The sequence below is a fragment of the Astyanax mexicanus genome, chromosome 8 (assembly GCF_023375975.1).
Source record: "Astyanax mexicanus isolate ESR-SI-001 chromosome 8, AstMex3_surface, whole genome shotgun sequence".
NCBI classification, from domain to species: domain Eukaryota; kingdom Metazoa; phylum Chordata; class Actinopteri; order Characiformes; family Acestrorhamphidae; genus Astyanax; species Astyanax mexicanus.
The window spans coordinates 13,770,422-13,791,563 of NC_064415.1; the positions used below are offsets into that span (position 1 = coordinate 13,770,422).

The following is a 21,142-nucleotide window of genomic DNA, read 5'->3' on the forward strand; positions in this document are numbered from 1 at the left end:
TAAGGGATACTGAACCTTCGTTGGGCTGGTGGGACGACTTTAAGCGGACAGAGGAAAATATCCCTTATTTTTAAATCTAAAACTTGACAGGTATGACTTACCCCACCACCCCCCCCCCTCCTCTACCCGCCCCAAACACAGTGAGTTACGTAATCTGCGTCAGACATCACAAGATCACAGGTAGCCCAATAAATAAGCAATTAACCACCAATCGGAATCATCCACTGGGTTTCACCGCTCCAGAGGTGTGCGCGTGTGTTTGTGTGTGTGCGAGAGAGAGAGAGAGAGAGAGAGAGAGAGAGAGCGCACGCGCTCATCATCCAAAAGCGAGTCCCCCGCGCTGGCTGTGAGTCTCGCGCGTGCGCGCGCATCCAAAACCCGAGCGCGCATTGGCTCCAGAGGAGAACAAAAAAAGGGGGAAGAGCGGCTGGAGAGAGAGAGAGAGAGAGAGAGAGAGAGAGAGAGAGAGAGAGAGAGAGAGAGAGAGAGCATCCAGACCCGCGCTGACGGTGCTGCTGCTGCAGCCCTGCACGAGGAGCACGAAGCCTCATCATCATAATACACACAGCATACACACTCATATACACATCACACACACACACTCACCATACACACACACACCATACACACACTCACCTTACAAGCGGACACACACTCACCACACAGACACTCACCATTCACACACACAGCCAACGCAAAAGGAAGAGGAGGAGAGAGACTGATGCGCGCGAGACCCGCAGAGCTATGAGATGCAAGAGGTGAGTGCTGTGCGTTAATGTGAAATGTGTGTGAGAGAGAGAGAGAGAGAGAGAGTGAATCTCTGTGTGTAATCCGTGTGTGACAGAGATAGAGAGGATGTATATTTGTGTGTGAAAGTGAGAGGATGTGTGTGTATATATGAGAGAGAGAGAGAGAGAGAGAATTTGTATATGTGTATGTGAAAGACAGAATGTATGCTGAATGTGTCCTGAGAGTGAGCGAGCGAGAGAGATAGGGAATGTATGTGTGTGTGTATGAGAGAGAGAGAATTTGTATATATGTGAGAGAGAATATGCGTGTGTGTGTGTTTGTGTGAGAGCGAGAGAAAGAATTGTGTGTGTGCAAGAAAGATACAGATAGAGAATGTGTGTGTGAGTGAGAGTGAGCGAGCGAGAGAGATAGGGAATGTATGTGTGTGTGTATGTGAGAGAGAGAATATGCGTGTGTGTGTGTGTGTGTGTGTGAGAGCGAGAGAAAGAATTGTGTGTGTGCAAGAAAGATACAGATAGAGAATGTGTGTGTGTGAGTGAGAGTGAGAGTGAGAGAGAGAGAGAGAGAGATGTATGGCTATCCTCAGTGCAAATGCTTTGGAGAAAAGCAAGGTGTGTGTGTGTGTGTGTGCGTGCGCATGACTGGAGCAGAATGCATGTGTTCAGCCCGATGCCATACAGTTTGTGTGTGTGTGTGTGTGTGTGTGTGTGTATATCGTTGCCGGCTCTGCAGTGGGACACAGCAGTCTGAGCTCTGTCCCGCATAACTGGGCCACTCACACACAGCCAGGCAGTTCATTCAGTTTGTGTGCGTATAGGTATAGGTGTAGGTACAGGTATAGGTGTTTGATGTAAATGTGTTTTAACTGTGTGCGTATATATATATATATATATATATATATATATATATATATATATATATATATATATATATATATATATATATATATATATATACGCACACAGTTAAAACACATTTACATCAAACACCTATACCTGTGTTTCCACATATATAACCCATCATCACCACACAGCCTGCACTGCAGGACCTGCATTTCAACACTACACACAGCTCCAGAGCTCTCCACTACCAGCTGCCCCGAACCCCCTGCTTCTGTAAAACTAGTACTGGGTTCTTTAGTCAGTTAATTTCTCCAACAGCATCACAAACATCCCATCATATCTCTCGTCGACCCGCTGTCTATCAAAATGGCTTGAGAGCTTCCTTACAGCTTGAGCTTGAAGTTTGTGCCGAACTAGAGAACCCACATTTACCCAAGTCAAATTCACTGTTGGCTCCTTGAAGAGCCATGCATCTAACCGAGATGTGCAACCATCCACTTAACCTCCCTTACAGCTTCTTCACACTATAATACAGTATCAGAGATGTACATGTCCAGAGAGAACTTTTGTTTTGTTAGAAGGTTCTTTTGAAATTTATATATTTATCTATAATTATAATAGAGTAATAGAGATGTGTTTATTTAGAAGGAACATTTTCATCTAGTAAGATATTTCAGACCTTTAAAGGTTCCTCACAGTATAACAGAGTAATAGAGACATGAGTCTAGACAGAATGATTAAACTAAGTAAAGGTTCTTAGGCATCAAGCGAAGGTTCTGATGGTGGATAGAATAAGTAGTTCTTGTTGGATGGTCACCACCCCACCTAATCCTCAACTCATCCCAAAAGTACTGGATAGAGCACCATCGTTCCAGACAACACCGTGCCACAGAGACATTACACATGCTTTCAGTAGGTTAGTATTTATCAGCTCCAGAGAGTTCTATTGTCTGCTGGATGTAATTTTCTACAAGGTCTAGACACAAGCTGTGTGTGTGTACAATGCTTTCAGTAGAAGGGACATTGATTGTAAATAGAGTTTGGAGGCCACTGTCTTCTTCTTTTTTTCTTTTTTTTTTAGATGCTTCCAATACAGGTGGGCGATATGGCCTTAAAATAATATTACAATATTTCAGGGTATTTTTACAAATCCAAGTAAATGACAAAACAAATACAAAATTGATTTCTTTTGGAATATCACTATTGTTACAATATGGATTTTTTTTTTATCGTGTCAAAAATATACGATATATGTTTTTAGATAATTACAATGACGCATTTATACTTACAAATATTTATTTAAAATATACACTACACATATATGCTTTATCTTTTATTTACATTCAATAACAGTATAAGTAATCTATATTCAACATACAGTATCTTCACTGTACATTATATCTCTATTTTTGCTATTTTGACCTTTTGAATCATCCTAATGCTTCAAAGTGACTTGGAATAAAATAATTTTGCATTGAAAGCATTAAGAATATATATTTTTAATCTTATTCTTTATACTTGCCATTTTGGAGATACAAGCTGAACTCAGAGGCACTTATTGATTATGTATGTAACTCCTCCCACATAGCTGGGAGCTGAGGTGTGAACTGATAGTGTTCTGTAGGCGTGGTGTTGGAAGCAGCAGCAGTGTTTGAGATATATGCAGATATCGGAGGCTGGATTTATTCAGGAGACACTGCTTGGAGGACGGCGGTGTTCTGTAGTAGTATAGGGAGCAGTAGTGGCAGCGGTAGTGGCAGCGGTGGTAGAGGTGGCAGCAGTGGGAACAGCATACTTCTGACAGCATCTCACTGTAAGGAGATATTTTGTCTGTCTGTTATGTTTGTGTGTGTGTTTTTTAATGTGTTTGATGGAGTTAATAAAGCAGCTCAGTTGCTGTAATAATGCGTTTTATTCTTATGTATTGACTGATCTGCTATCAGTTTGAAAATGCAATATTAAAATGCAATACAGAAAAGTTTATGCTACAATCAAACAGCAGCTGTTACTAACCAAAATGCATTAAAATAAAAAAGTGTAAAACAGAAATAATAATAACAATAATAATGATTATAAATATTATATATGCGTGTATTATGTTAATGTCATAATCACAGTGCCAGATCCCCTTTTTTACATGAATAATAGTAATGTATTAATGTTTAAAAATATTCATTATTATTCTGTGTATTAAATGCAAAATAATAATGGAATATAATACTATGCTATTAATATTAATAGTAATTTAAATAGTACATAAAAGCCGATATGTTCTGACTATATAAAATGATTACATAAACAATGATACATAAAGTTGTGTTCCGTTTTAATGAATAAATAAGAAAATAATTAAAAAAGAAAAACAATATATTTGATAATTGCAATTATATGTCAATAAGAACAAATAATAATAATAATAATAACAATAACAATAATAACAATAATAATAAAAATAACAATAACAATAATAATAATAATAATAATGCCTTAATGCATAGTTTTTGTTATGTGTTATTTAATGTATACAAATACAAAATAAGAATAAAAGAAGTGTCTATTACATTAATAAAATAAGTATATAGCATGTAATAGCAGCTTATTATTAATATTATTATTATTATTAATTGTAGTAGTAATAATAATAATAATATCAATAACAATAACAGTTTTTTTTATTATTATTTTTTACTATTCTGTATCATTGTATTAGTTATTGTTATTATTGATGAACTGAACGGGTAAAGGACCCCGCTATAAACAGTGTGTACTGAGAGCTGAGGAGCTGGGAAGGCCAGTAGAGGATTGAGCTGATTTGATTTCAGGGCAGATCATTCCTCAGTAATAAGCTGCAGTAATGGCTGTTTACCCTGCGTCTCTCGCTGAAGGTCAGAGTGATAGTGTGTTTGTGGAGTTTTTTTTTTTATCTTACATTAGTTTAGATTATTAATGGTGTGTTCAGCTGGGTGAGTCTGAGTGAGTTCTGTAGAGGAGAGACTCTGGCTGCTGCTGCTTTTTTCCTCTCTTATTTTAGTGATTTTATGAGATTTGTGTTTGTATGTAGAATTGAGGTCAGACATTTACATAAACTCAATATTGGACTTAGTGTTTTTTAAGCGGTCTTTTATTGGTGCAGAATGCATGTAAACATACATCTGAATTTTCAAGGTTTTCTGAAATAAGCACAATTATACCGGCAGGTTTGCTTACATAACTTTAAACATATATTTACCGCAACTAATATTTAGATAAATGTCGGCTCTGTTGGTGCTCTGGCACAGACCTGTCTTTTAAGCACAGTTTACTTTCTTTTCAATAGGTTTGAGATATAAAAAAAAGCCTAATGTGAGTGATCATGATTTGGTGCATGCATGGAGAATACATGGTACACTCGCTTTGTTTAATTTAGTAATTACACAAGCATGGTTTCCACCTGAAAACCTTAAGCTGTAGGTTGATGGATTTTCATGGGATTGTGGAAACTGTGGATGGTTTAGGAGTAATTCTCACCTTTGAATCTGAAATGACTAATAATGTCAATAATTTCATCTCATAAAATCTTGGTGGACTGGATGAGGTTAATTGTAAGGAAACCTTACTAGTGCATTTAAAAAAAAAAAAAAAGGGTATCACTGAAAAGTTACTTTATTTCAGTAATACGGTTCAAAATTTGAAACTTATATTATATACATGGGTTGGACAATGAAACTGAAACACCTGTAATTTTAGTGTGGGAGGTTTCATGGCTAAATTGGAGCAGCCTGGTGGCTAATCTTCATTAATTGCACATTGCACCAGTAAGAGCAGTAAGAGTGTGAAGGTTTAATTAGCAGAGTAAGAGCACAGTTTTGCTCAAAATATTGCAATACACACAACATTATGGGAGACATACCAGAGTTCAAAAGAGGACAAATTGTTGGTGCACGTCTTGCTGGCGCATCTGTGACCAAGACAGCAAGTCCTGAGACAAAAAGATAGAGTTGGAAAACCAGAAGAGCACTAAACAAACAAAGCAGAAAGGAGGAGACAAAAATAGAGTTAAAACAGAAAAAAACAGGTAATTCACGGAGATACAAACAGATAAAAAACGCTTGGTATGTCGCTGGATAACAGTGGCAATACTTTGCCGACAACATATGAAATAGACCGACTTAAATACCCAAAGTTAATCACAAACAGCTGAAAACAATTTCATAATTCTAGCGATAACACAAGAGAGAAAAGGTGTGCTGATTGTTAGAGTCCAGACACGTGTCTAAGACAGATGCATTCTGGGGGTTGGAGTCCTGAGGTGGAGCTTGTGTGGGTTTTGGACAGTCTGTATTAGGTGTGACAGTTTTGTTGTTGATTACTGCTTCAAGCCAATGAAAACCCAAAAATCAGTGTGTCAGAATTTTGAATATTATATAAGACCAATCGGTACTTTCTGCAGTGTGGGCAGCGTGCCAAGTCCTGCTGGAAAATGAAATCCGCACCAACAGTAAGATTGTAACTGTAAGATTTTGTGGGAAAACACTGCACTGACTTTAGACTTGATGAAACACAGTGGATCAACACAAGCAGATGACCTGTCTATCCAAACCATCACTGACCATCAGTAAATTTTACATTTAATTTGAAAATCAAGGTACCAGAGTCTGGAGGATTTGTTTTTTTAGAAAATCTTACAGCACTTCATGCTTCTCTCTGCTGATAACATATATGGAGACGCGGATTTCATTTTCCAGCAGGACTTGGCACACTGCTCACACTGCCAAAAGTACCAATTGGTCTTATATAATATTCTAATTCTCTGAGACGCTGATCTCTGATTTTTTGGGTTTTCATTGGCTGTAAGCCATAATCATCAACAATAAAAAGTAACGCTTAAAATAGATCAATCTGTTTGTAATACATCTATATAATATGAGTTTTACATTTTGAAATGAATTCTAATTTTTTGAGATGCACTAGTAGTCTTAGTTTTTTGTTTGTTACGCTCTCGTACTGAACTGTGAGGTCTAAATGAGCTTTAGATGAGCTTTATTTTGCGTCCTTGGTTTGAGGTAATATGGAAGAATTCTAAAGCAGTCCTCCTTCTTTATTATCCCATCCACTTTCTACAGTATATATCAGTTCCACTGGCAGGAAAACAGCCTCAAACCATGATGTATTTCTTAGGGTTGAATGACCTTCACTCCACCAAACATAAGTCTAGTCTTTGTGGCCAAACATCTCAATCTTTGTCTCAACTGACCATGAGACACTTACCCAGAGGCCCTTTCACTCGTCCATGTGATCACCTGCACACTAACCAGTCCTGAAGGTGTTGAGTTTAGAGCGGGAGCTTCTTCTTTATGAGACAGCAGCCTCTCAGTTCCTGACGGTGAAGGCTGGCTTGGCAGTAGACTCACTTGACACTGGCGTCTAGCAGCAGTTACCAGTTCATGACAGGCCCGTGGCTTGGTGGTACTTCTTAGCAGAGGATGACAGTTTAAATCTTATTGCAGACCTAGATATAGCTCTTAAAAGACATTTTTAAATTAGTCTGTCTGACTAAGTCTATAATTATCCTCGCCAGATCTCCACTTAGCTCCTGAGACTTTCCAATTTTACTGTGTGCTGGTCAGCTCAGTGAATGCTGTCAAACTAATCATTTTATGTGGGCACAGAAATGCTACCAGCTGTAGTCAATCACGATCACTTACAGGAAGTTGAAAGACCTCAGCAGGTTTTGGAACTTTCAGCACCACCATATCCATGATAGTGATTGCACGTATGATCTTTGGCCAATTTTAGGAAAAAAATCTGAATTCTTTACACCAAAATGTTTTTTTTTTAACTTATTGTACCCCAGACACTGTTCAAATAAATCAGTGAAAGTTCAATATTGGCACTACATTCATATCCATAATGAATTTATGTAAAGTTCTGACCACTACTGTATGTGTGAGAGAGGTATGTGTGTGTGTGTGTGTTGGTACTTGTGTGTGCAATGGCATTTAAAGTGGGAACATGATTAGCTGGCCTATGATTAAATATTTACAGGTGGTTTCTCCACAGCCGCAGAGAAGTGTGTGTGTGTAAGAGAAATGGAGATAGAGCACAGAAACTTTCCATGTCTGTTTAAAAAAGATAGAATACAAAGAGTTTGTTATCGCTGCTTTAAATTGGGAGACTGATGGTTTTTTAAGAGTTTGTAATGAAAGTCATTGGGAGAGCTTTAGTGTTAAAACATCTAATTGCAGAGAAACATAGCAATTTATTTACATAAATATTTACAAGAATCAAGGGGCACAATTAAGGGTGTAGGAAAATCTTGAATTTTAAAAATCTCATGATTTTATGTTTTACAAAACTGTATTAATACATTGGAATTCCTTACCACCTGACATATGGAACATAAACTCACTTTCACAGTTTAAATCTGCATTTAAACCCACATACTTACAGTTGCCTTATCCATCAGACTCAATTGCATTGTCTTTTTTTTTTTTTTTTAAAGTGGCAGTCCGTATCACAACCTGGAATCGGATTCATCTGCTCTGAAAGGAGACCGCAACACATCCGCCCAGTTTAAAATGATTATTTCGCATGCTCTGTGCAATTACCTATTCTCACCAGAGAGGGCCCTTTTAACGGAATTTACGAACATCAGCTTTAACTCATTTTAAATCTTTATTTAATTGTTGGTGCATTTTATACAGAAAGGTGCCTATGAAATTATTATTATTATTATTATCATTATGAATTTGTAATTTAAGGCAGAGTAGGCAATGTGTCTGGGAAAAAAAATACTTTTCGTATATTTCATAAAATACTCCTTACATCCTGGTAGCAATCAGCAAATACAATGCTTTGATGACAGAAAGAGAGAGTTATTTCCTATGTAGGCCACATGACTACAAAAAAAAAAAAAAAAAAAAAAAAAAAACATTCTTTCAGTGAAATGTTTGGACGACATATCAGACTGTCTAACCCACAACAACCCCAAAACCTCCCAAACCATGTTCATGCTCGGGATGCATTATGGTTAAGGTGCACTAGTCTCCTGGTAGAACTTTCACTTTCCTTTTCATACACCATCACTGTAAATTACCTCATCAATGTTGCACCCAAAAGGACTGACTGGAATTACACTGCAAGGATGGACCTTATTGCTGTACTTCAATGACTATATAAGGTCCTCCAGTTGCACAAGCTTTCCATTCTCAGACGTTGCATGCTTAGAAAAGATGGATGTGTCATAAGGGGGCCACATGCCCTCTATGCATCATTCTTGTAGTCCCAGCACCGCTGGCAGACACAGAACTTCTTGGAAACCATTAGGAACCCCAACAGTTTCATGCTGAGGTTTTGCAAATATCATTCTATTACTTTTTGTTCCTGGCCACCTTTATCTTTCTTCCAAATAGCACTGCAATCAGACACTTTCTCCTGGATGCAACTATTACTTTGACTAGGAGAGTAAATTTGTCTTCTGGACAATGAACAATTTTTTACAACAAACCACTTCAAATGATATTATGCTGCGATTTAGAAGAGTTGGTTGAATTCCTCTTTAACAAGCTCACGTTAGGCAAAGCAAGGGGATGTACCATGTGTTGCACTGGTTGCCTTGGTTACCTTGGTTGACCTTTGCCCTTGTTTGGCTTGAATAGATTGTCCATGCAGGATCCTGACTCTTCTTCCATTTTCATCTTCTTTTGTCTGTTTTTTGTCCCTCTATTTTTTAATACTCCGTGTATTGTGCTGTCTCATGCTGAGTAAGCTTAATGCCCCCGTACATGTATGTGTGTGTGTGTGTGTGTGTGTGTGGTAGTGGTTCACTCCCCATCCTGGTTTTTCATCTAGTCAGTATAAAAGCGTTAGGATTCGCAGGGCGGGGGATTATACTGGAGTTGTTCTGGATTAGAGCAGAAACCCGTGTTCTGCTGCCGGCTGTCTGTAGTCGGCTGCGCTCAGCAGGTGAGGCGGCCAGCAGGAGAGCTTCCACACCTTCTGCTTTCAAAAAAACCACACAGTTTCTCCCTTATCCAAATGTAGTGAAACAGACGAGGCATGTTTACTGTCTGAAATCTGCCTCTGGCTCTCCACTGGAGCCACAGCGCTAATGTAGCATATAAAGTAAGAAGCTTACAGTTAGCATTTTAGCACTGAGCAGACTGTGCGTCTGAATCGTCTCACACTGGGCTTCCTCAAACCGTGGCATGAATTAAAAAGGAATGCCAGATAGAATCAATGAAAAAGTGTGAGACTGTAATGTTTTCTTACATTAAATTAGGCAGATAATAGCAAAATCCATTTAGAGTACAAGCTAAACTTCTGTATACCTGTGTATGAGTTTAGTTTGTACAGGATAATGTAATGTACACCTCTCACATAGGCAAAATGACTGAGTTTGAGTTTAGTTTATGCTTTAAAAAAATAATAATTTGTACGTCCCAAGCATCCCATCCACTTCCATGTACTAGGGCTGCACTATATTGAAAAACTTTTACATTGCAAATTTTCTTTTTTTCTGTGATACATATTGCAATATTAAACAATGCAGGGTCCATGACATCACCAGAGCTGAGTCAGTGCCAAGAACTTAAAACCTGAGGAATTAATGAGGCATTTAAATGTCTTTTTAAAATGTAAATAAGAGCTTTTTCCTGGAATTAAAAGCGTTAATTCAGCTTTAACTGTAAATATCTGCGCAAAACTGTGCTGTGACAGAGGAGCACAGCTTTTGATACGTGCTTCACATACAAGCACGTGCCCAACCATGTGGATGGAAGCCATACGGTTACCTCGTGTTTACTCCTGCCCCCGCCCTCATGCTTCTCAGGCAGCAGCAGCCTGTCACTCACACAGACACAGAGACTGCACTGCACTGTGTATCTACATCTTGTGTCAAGAATCAAAACATTGCAACATAAAGCGTTTGATTTAATTGCCTTAAGTGACATAGCACGTCCTGCGATGTGACTATTGCACATGCGCACATTGCAATAACGATGCTAAAACAATATATCATGCAGCCCTACAGAGTACCAAACTCTAAACATTATTTATTTACCTCTGCCAAAATAAGTTCATTTTACATTATGGCCTTTAAACTATATATACGTATATGTATTACTGTCAGTTTATTATTTCTATGAATATCAATAGCATAATCATTAAAAATCATTTAAATATTAGACTTATTCCATCATTTGATCATCAGGAGTTAAAATAAAATTGGTTCGGAAGTAGACTGTGTAAATAAGGCTGTTAAGGATGAATGAATTTCTATCAGCATGGTTTAAGGTGACGGCATATGATGATGCAGGTAGTCAGTAGTCAAAAATGTCCATAATTTGTTAAAAGCATTTCCAAAATCTATAGTGCAAAAACTAAAACAGACAATCACGTCTTAGAGCTGATTGGCTGTATTGTGTATACTTTCGTTTCACACTGAGCTTGTATATGATACAACATGCAGCACTACTCTAAACCCTTATTAGGAATTTGTCTGGTTTCATTGTGTAACTGTGCTAGATTAGATGTATTTTCTAGAAATTAGGTCTGCATACATATTTTTAAGGGAGGAGTTTATACTGTGGGGTAAACGAGACATTTCAGATATTTATCACTGTGCTCATTACTTGGCAGGGTTTTTAAATAACCTGAAAAGGACAAACAAGCACAAGTTCAGACATAACAGATTATTTTATGCTTACAATTACTATTCTGAGCCTGCTATTTGCAACCTGCAATTTACAAATGCTATTACAGTAATTATAGTTCTTCTCAGATTTCTTGGTTTTGGTTTCCTCCCCATAGTTCTCATGTCATAAAACGCTTACTTTGTCTCCTTTGGCTTATGGCGCAAGCAAGAAAGTCTGAGCTGACTCTGGTTCTCTTTGGAGTAATAAAAGAAAAATATCAATTCAACTAAAGCTCAATTAAAGCCCAATTACCTTAAAGCTACAGCTTTTTGATTATGATAACACACCCAGGGAGAAGTGAGTCTCTATTATTGCTATTCCTGGCTGAAATGTCGCTTTTGCACAATGTAACTTTGGTGGAGCTGCATGAGACATCAAAACAGTGCAACTCAAAAATGGAGACAGAAGCTCTAAATCTGTAGCTACACATGTGTTGGTCATCCTCTAGTTTTTAATCAGAACTCACAGGATTCTGGTTGGTGGACTGTTCTCACTCCAGGAGTGTCCCCTGAGGTGTTTAAAAATTCCAACAGCACTGCTGTGTCTGATCCACACATCCTAAAACACCACATACTAACACACCACCATCATGCCAGTACAGTCACTGCAGTACTAAAAATTACTCACCACCTAAATAATTCAGCAGGTGGTGGCCCTGACCATTGAATAACAGGGTAAAAGAAGACTAACAAAGTACCTTAAGAGTCAGCAAACTCTTATATCAGCAAAACAAAGTGATATCTTACTTCAAAACTACTAAATATTTCAAAAACAAACGTATTTTAATCAAGAGTCTTATCTCACTATGAAGTGAATGTGTGCAGAGTGGGCCACAGCTGAATTTTCCATCTTGACTGATAAAACCTGCTGGATGGAAATGTATACACAGCGCAGTGTGAAGAGCCAAGCTAATGGGGCTCTAGGGCATCTAAAGGTTGGCCTTATCATCAGTCTTATCAGAGCAGGCCCTATCTGCAGAAGTTCGATAGTTCCTGATAGTGCCATTGCCATCAGTGGCTAATTGACGACAAGAGCATAATTGGCCTTGCTCTGTTTGGGTGGGCAGGACTGGCCTCTCTCTCCTTCTCTGAGAAAGAATATGCTAGTGTTTAAAACTCTCAGTGCTGCTGGCACTGTGTTATAGGGGATTTTAGGTTATGAACAGGTTATACTGGATCATTAGCAGTGAGTTGGGTTGATGATTATCCAACATCTTGGCCTCATTAACAATTTTGTCGCTGACTTTAATCAAGTCCCTTTGATTTCATAAGAAACAATAAGACAGCAGGGTGTCCCAATACAAATCCATATTAGGGGTGGGCGATATGGCCCTAAAATAATATCACAATATTTTATGACAAATGATAATCTTGGCGAAACACTGAATAATAATAAAAAAAAAAATCAAGAATACACTACTGCAACAAAAAGAAAATTGTATCTTATTATTGCATATGATATGATATTGCACACCCTTAACTGAGATATAAGAAACAAATACAAGAATTGTATCAGATTTGTAACAGAAGTCAATGATCCAGAATTTCATGATACTAATAATAATGCACTTCAAATAACCTACATATATCCAGGATTTAAGTAAAATAAATGATACTGAACAGATATAATCTGTCTCTAGATATATAATGTTAAATAAAAAGTTTGATTTTTTTTTTTTTTTGCTAAAAACAGCAAAACAAAAGTAGTGCCCTGATGTGATTATTAGGGGTGGTTGATATGGAACAATATTTCACGGTATAGTAACATTCAAGATATTCAAAAATGTTGGCGATATTATTGCGTACGATATAATACGGCACACCGCTAATAATTCTTGAAATTATATAAATTTTTTTAATTAAATGTAAATGTTTTGTCATATTGCCAAGAATATTTTTATCACAAAAATACCCTGAAATATCATAATATTATTTTAGAGGCAATATTGCCCACCCAAAGTGGACAGCACAGTGGGTGGAAATGATCATGACTAGACACATCTGGCTGGAAATGTCTTTATGAACAGAGAAGAGACTCTTGCAGAAATTGAATATTATTCAATGCAGAATCATTTAGCTTCCATAAGTCATGGCAAAAATCATGTAAGGCAATACTAGTTTACTAGTACCATGATATGTGGCATTTCAGTGTACATTGGCTTTACTAAAGAAGCCCTGAAGGACCTCTCTTTGCTTCAGGGAGTATCAGATGCTCCATCACTGTATTACATGCTCTGTTTGGAGCGTCTGGAGTCTGGGTCTACTAAACAACAGAAGGAAAGAAAGCAGGAAAGATCTTTTGCTTTTGGCGTTTCTGCTCCATTGCGCTTATTTGTAGTTGAGTAATGGTGATGTCGCGTCAGGTCAGCATCACTGGCGGTGTGTAAATACCTGCAGAGATGAACAGCTGAGCTCGCCGCTGCAGGTGACATTCCCATGAACCTTTGCACTGCCGTCGTTTCCATGACAAAAGTCTAGCCGCGTCGAGAACCGCCGAACACGAAACCTCGCGACGTGCGGAAAAAAAAGAAATGTACAACAAAGACTTCCCCTGTCAGACAGAAGCGTCTTACGTTTCCCTCCGTCAGCTCCTGATCCGACATTTCAACTCCGACCCCGCTGTTCCGACACAGCCGAATTAGCCTCTGTTGTGGCATCAGCCGGATTCCATTTCAAAGCAGAAGTTTTTTTATCTTCTCATCTCAGCCGACAAAGAAAAAAAAAAAAATCACACCAGCGCTTTCTCCTCCGCTCTGTCCCACTTTGTCATCAGGTGCATGAGATCAAAATGAGAAAGAGAAAGGCACTCTGTGGTATGATGGTGTGATGGAGCACTGGGGGGCTTGTTGTGAATTCAGGGGTTTCCCAGGCTGAGCCGGTAGTTATAGAAAGCTCCAGTGTGTCACAGAGGAGTTGAGTGGGTTTCTTATTTTCTATCCTCTGTGGACTGTATGTAGCTGGCTGGGCAGCCCCCTCCCAGGCCCCTAGAGGATTAATTAAGCTCTTTAGCCTCAGTCCTGACTCTCAGCCTGTTACACACTTCCATATAGTACCATTCACCCCTCTTCCCTCCCCTTACATATATAGCTCAGAAAAAAAATAAGAGACCACTTAAAACGTATGAGTTTCTCTGATTTTACCAAATTAAAAACCTCAATCAAGAGGAAGATGGATGATCACAAGCCATCAAACCATTTGCACTAGGAGTAAAGGCATAAAGTTATCCAAAAGCAGTGTGTAAGACTGGTGGAGGAGAACATGATGTCAAGATGCATAAAAACTGTGATAAAAAAACAGGGTTATTCCACCAAATATTGATTTTTGAACTCTTAAAACTTAATGAATATGAACTTGTTTTCTTTGCATTATTTAAAGTCTTTGAAAGCGATGCACTTTTTAAAAATTATTTTAGCCATTTCTCATGTTTGTTCATAGTTTAAAGAATAAAACAACAATGTTTATTTTACTCAAATATATACCTATAAATAGCAAAATTAGAGAAACTGATTCAGAAACTGATCTTTTTTTCCAAAGATCTGTATATAGTTAGATATTAGTTATTTAAATATAGATCAATCTGTCTTTGGACAATGCAGCGGGTAGTAATGATGAAAAATTAATAAATAAAAAAGAATAAAAAGACAAGCAGTATTGGCAGAAATCACATCTACATCCAAAGCAGTGTTATTTAGTGTTATTTAGCTTCCATGACACATGACAAAACCTAGATATCAGTTTAATTATATTGGTAATACAAGTTTTTTTAGCCATATTACCCAGCCATACATCAAGCAATAATTTAGTCGTTTATATATATATTGAGTCATATATACTATATTATTCAGTATATATACACAATCCTGTGAGGCAGTAGAGCTTGGACATGAATGAAAGAGAGTTCTGGAGTTTAAAGTTCTAAAGTTTTCTTTAGTCTTTTTCTAACATATCTGATCTCTCTCTTTCTTTCCTCTCATCTTGAGAGCCCCTCCTCCTCGTTTTATATTTTGTCCTCTATCGCTCCACACGTCTGTTCCCCTCCATTCCCCCCTATCTGCATCCATCCCCTCCTCCTCTTCGTTATTTGTGGTCTCGCGCCGCTAAAGCAGCGCCGGCGGCCGTGCCATCTGCTGAGAGTTCATAAACACTGTGTGAAGGCAGAGGAGCAGAACAGCGCAGTGCTGATTGTTACATCCACAGCTTAATATCTCAATCTCCCCGCGGGCACACGCGCTGTCAGGACACGTCCCGTCCTCCAGAGGATTACTTAAGGGAGGGCCTGGTGGGATTTGAACCCACGACCCAGTGGGTATTGTTCATTGGCCTGCACACGGCAGGGCAGCGGCTGAGGAGCACGTCTGTAATTGATTACTTTATCCACTGTTATTCAATTAATCAGCTAATCAAATCACTGCAGTGAAAGATTAGAATTAGCTGTATATTATCTGCACCTGCAATCTGCATCTGTAGTGTATTACTGTGGGTCTGTATACCTCTCTTACCTAACCTTATATCATATAAATATGGATGAAGATCACAATTTCTTTGTGATATTTGAAAGGACAAGGCAAACACATACTAATTATAAGTTTCCAAATAAAGCTAATTAACACTGTTTGTAATTAACACAAAAGGTACGGCTTAAGAGGATTTGTTTTAATAAATCTGGTTAGGATGATGCAACTCAAACAAAATCCCATTGGAATTATAATGCTATATACACACACTGATATGCCAAATGTCATGGGACGTAGCACTAGTATCGCATGACTTTTGCCATGTCATGAAAAAGCTACAAAACCCTCACTGACCTGTGCGATGGAGTCCTCCATTATTGAATATGGATGTGATTTCAGCCAGAATCGCTTGCCTGTATGCACGGTCAATTCAAGCCAGATGAAGCTACCATTATCATCACTATCTTTACTACCCACTGCACTGTCCACTGTGGGCGGTAATGCCTTCTATGACATTCAACGCAAAATGTTAAATTCTCTAGTCTGTGTAGAGAGATACTGCCAAAAGAATGAATCTGTTGGCACCATGCTTGGTTGTATGACCAAAAATGTATATCACGGTATTGTTCAAGATGCGACGGTTTCACGGTATATCATTTTTATTATTTTTATTTTATTTATTTATTTTTTGCATGTCTGGCCTTTTAAATAGATTTATATGTTACTGTAGGGCTTCAAATTAAGGATTTTATCAATATTGGGCTTACTTTGCCTCACAGAATTACACAATATTTAAAGAAATAAGACTTTGTTAGTAGAAAAACAGCTAAAGAATGGAAAAAAAACAGGCCTTAAAAAGAGACACACCAACGATTATAACAGGCTTTCTTTTTTAAGTTAAATATTTTAAATAGTTTCATAAACACTATAAACAGACTTAAAATACTCAATGTTTAAGTATTTAAAAGAGAGATTTCTTAAAAGCTCTATTACACAACTAAGCCAAGTTTAATATCAACTTACAAGATGTTATTCTTGAAACCATTGGAGGCATTACAGTGTTAAAATCAGCCAATTAACAAATAAACTTAATTCAGTGTGTGTTAATATTATCCTTAAAGCTACAGTATTAATATAATTAAAAGGGCTATAGTTACGGCTCTTGAAGTTTTTTTTACACCTCGTATCCAGAGTTTTATAAAGTTCTATCACTCGTGCTGAATAATTATGTGAAAAATACATACATGTTTTAATTAACATTAATTAATTAATTAATTAATTAATTATATAATAACTAATTGGGTCTTAATAGTGGATAACTAATTATGTGATTAGAGCAGGAGTTATTTGCATTTAGCAGAAAACCTCTCAGCCACTAGCATGTACACTGACGTGCCAAAAGTCATGGTATAACACTATGTGTTCCCAAGCTGTCCCCTGAGGTAACACTTCATGAACAATTTACACACACACACCTTTATCTATACCCATGTATAAGTTGTTATGAGGTGTTATCTTGTGAGTGAGGATGAACACTGACCTGCATGCTCATTACAAGTAGTGAGGCCTGACAGTGGAAGCCAAATAGATACAGACACTCCATTTCTGAATTTGTAAGAGCATTTAACATTTCTCTTATGAATATTTTATAGAAGGTATTACCACTCACAGTGAACAGTGCATTGAGTGGTAATGATTGTGACTGGTGGTGTCTGGCAAGAATAGTCCATGCAACCAGACAAGCAACTCAGAAATCAGAAATCACATCCACATTCAAAAGAAGGCCCAACATGCATAACCCAGTTCCATTAAACATAACAAAAGTTATGGGATAGTAACTAGATCTCTTGCATTCTTAAAAATAGAGGGAAATCAGGCCAGAAACTGTTAGAAAGTGTGTTTTATTGATCAGAGTTTATCTCACACGCTCTGCTTGAACTGCTGGCAGAAGATTCCAGCTCCTCTTAAAAAACGTTAGGCCGTTTAACGAGACCTGGCAGAGACACACTGCTTAATCCCTGATGCCTGCAGGGGGCCGATGCCCCAACATAATTATTCCTCTCTTATTATTGCTATTCTGGCCTGTTATTCACCCACTGCGGCATAAAGACACTCACACACACACTGCATAACGGCACACACACACACACACACACACACGCTGCGTAAAGACACACAACCAGCTTTCCTGCATTTACAAGGAGGTCTAGGGTGACTCGTTTCTGCTTGCGTTAGACTTACTCTGCTTATGCAGATGCGCTGAGCCAGTGGCAAGAGAAGATCTCTCTCTAGCACGCACGCACACACACACACACACACACACACGTATAAGAATTTGTATTGCTGTCTTTTTAGACTTTGTGTATGTGTATGACTGTTTAAGAATCTTAATAAATACATTTTATGAATGCAAAAGTTAATAATTTATCTATTTCATTTTTTATGTTTTTTTGGTGAGTTCCAACCAAACATCTGCTATACTTTACCCATGGCTATGCTGCTCATTCAGCAGAGAAACTGCAGTGTGAATGGCAGAAACACACTGAACCATGACACGACATACGATTCCTATCTGGACCACACTCATATGTGGTGCTGAAATCTGATACATGCCTGATTTGCAGCAATGCGTCTCCGAACAGCCAGATCAGAATTTACATGATTTTTACACCAAAGATCAAGAAATAATAAGTGGCTTAAAGAGAAAGGAAAATGTACAACTTTGTGTTTACACGAGCTACCAGCTTCATCTCACATTACTTCATACCTCGTCCAACACTGCACAGCATGCCACTTCGGTAAGGTGCGCTAGCATGCCGACAACTGGGCTCATTCAGCATCGCTATCCTGGTGAGCAGGTTTGTGCCACACTGATAATTAGCACAGCTGCTAAGGGCCTTGTCCCTCGCTGCTACTGCTGTGTTAGTGCAACCCGGCTAGCCAATAAGCATACAGCTCTGTAAAAAATTAAGAGTCCACTTTCTTTGAATTTGCCAAATTGAAAACCTCTGAAATATAATCAAGAGGAAGATGGATGATCACAAGCCATCAAACCAAAATGAACTGCTTGAATGTTTGCACAAGGAGTGGCATAAAGTTCCAAAATCCAAATCCCAAAAATCCAAAAGCAGTGTGTAAGACTGGTGGAGGAGATCATGCCAAGATGCATGAAAACTGTGATTAAAAAACAATCTCTATCTCTACGTCTCTCTCTCTGCGTCTCTCTCTCTCTGCGTCTCTCTCTCTCTGCGTCTCTCTCTCTCTGCGTCTCTCTCTCTCTCTGCGTCTCTCTCTCTCTGCGTCTCTCTCTCTCACACACACACACACACAAAGAGACACACACAGACAGACACAGACACACACAGACACACACAGACACACACAGACACAGACACACACAGACACACACAGACACACACAGACACACACAGACACACACAGACACAGACAGCCAGACACACAGACAGACACACAGACAGACACACAGACAGACACACAGACAGACACACAGACAGACACACACTACTAATTTTAATTCAGAAGTAAACTCAACAGGAGGGAGAGAACATTCGGAACATTCCGGCTCACGGGACGGGAAGTGACTGGGTGCAGAGTTGTTTGAGAGTTATTTATTTATTTTTTAACCAGAATCAGTAAATCACCAGTAGATTGCAACCTTAATTTACTGTTATAAGACATTCAAGTACGCACAAACGTCTGTAGACTTCCCTTCTTATTAATCCATTCAGCTACTTTTAAGTTACACCTATTGTTGACACAGATGTGCAAATGCAAACACACACACACACACACACACACACACCTCATCTAGTTCCTGTGGGTCCCATATGCATATCCTGCAGGTAAGCGCATTGTCCTTTAGCTTTCATAGGATGAGGCTCAAGTCATGTAAAAAGACACTAAGTATCCTATGACTTTTTTTGATAGTTGGTATGTTATGTTAGACTCTAAACCACTAAATAAAGAAAGATCACAGTTGTTTGTTTGTACACTTCCTCAAAAAAATTTACTTACTAGTCCTCAAATCAAGTTTTCTAAGGCAGATGCTTATTGTATTTGTGTGTGTGTGTGTGTGTAAGTCAGAAGCTGGCTGATGTGCAATTTCAGGCCTGCTGTCTGAGACTGATTTGAGGGATTTGGAAGATAATGCTTTCATCAAATGCACACAGCTCAAGGAGGTTGAGGAGGATTTCTTGCTTTATTAAACAGCAGGGCTCTCTGAATGAGCTCTGAGCGCTCCATTATCAGCTTTTGTTTCAGTCCACAAAAAAAAGTAATGCTTTGACTTCAAATAGTAGCTTGATTTTATTGTTCTCTTTATTTATTAGCTAAATGTTAATGAATGCAAATATTTAAATCTGCTATAGAATGAAAATGATTTTGAAGAGTTTAAGTTGTTCTTTCATGTATAAATAGTACACTGACCACAGTCAGGGGACAAAAACTAGTATTGTGTAGGGCTGCATGATATTGAAAATGTTGCAAATATTGCAAATGTTCTTTTTTCTGAGATATATATCGCAATATTAAACAATGCCGGGCCCATGATTTCACCAGCCCCGCCCCCACCCACACGCTGTCTCGTGTCCAGACCAACCAAGAGCAAGAGTCAGCGCAGAGCTCTCAAAACCCGAGAAAAACAGCAAAACAACAGCAATCTGCCCTTTAATCAGGCATTTAAGTGGCTTTTTAAAAGGTAAATAAGAGATAAATAAAAGTGCAAATTCAGCTGTAACTGGAACTTTCTGCACAAAACTGTGCCGGACTGAGGTGCACAGCTTGCGACCTAACCATGCGGATGGAGGCAAAGTGGTTACCTCGTGTTTACTCCTCGGTTCTGATACATCAGCTCACAGACGCCTTGTGCTGATCTACATCACCCTTTGGAATGATGTGGCGAGAGAGCGTCATCTACCCACCCGAGAGAGCAAGGCCAATTGTGCTCTCTCAGGGCTCTGGCAGCAGATGGCAAGTTACATAACCAGCGCTCGAACCGGCGATCTCCTGATTATAGTGGCAGTGCTTAAACCACTGGACCACTTGGAGCCCCACCTCCTGGTTTCTGCCCTGATAGTTTTCAATGTCTTGCCTGGGGGCCACATCCGCACTCCCGTGTAGTTAGACAAATTCTGATGTGCTCAACGCTAGAAGTGTGCCATATCACATTGTACGCAATAATGTCACCAACATTTCTGAATATCGTGAATGATAGTGATATTGTACCCTGAAATATCGTGCCATATGACCCACCTCTCACATCAGGGTACTACTTTTTTGCTGTTTGTAGCAAAAGAAAAATGTATATCTACTGTCCAGTATCATTTATTTTACTTCAGTCCTGGATATATGGGAATATTTGAAGTGTATTGTTAGTATGTTACAAATATGATAAAATTCTTGTT

At 38.5% G+C, this 21,142-nt stretch overlaps 1 protein-coding gene across 2 annotated transcripts in view; it reads left to right on the forward strand.

The window, feature by feature from the left end:
• The first annotated feature begins 269 nt into the window (after positions 1-269).
• Positions 270-21,142, forward strand: part of gal3st3 (galactose-3-O-sulfotransferase 3) — a 41,516-nt gene continuing 20,643 nt past the window's right edge. The window contains exon 1 of one of the 2 annotated variants that reach the window (XM_022678088.2): positions 270-758. The gene's annotated coding sequence lies outside the window, so the exon portion shown is untranslated. Of the gene's footprint in view, positions 759-2,939; positions 3,406-21,142 lie in introns of those variants that run through there. The other variant, XM_007238482.4, reaches the window with a different exon arrangement.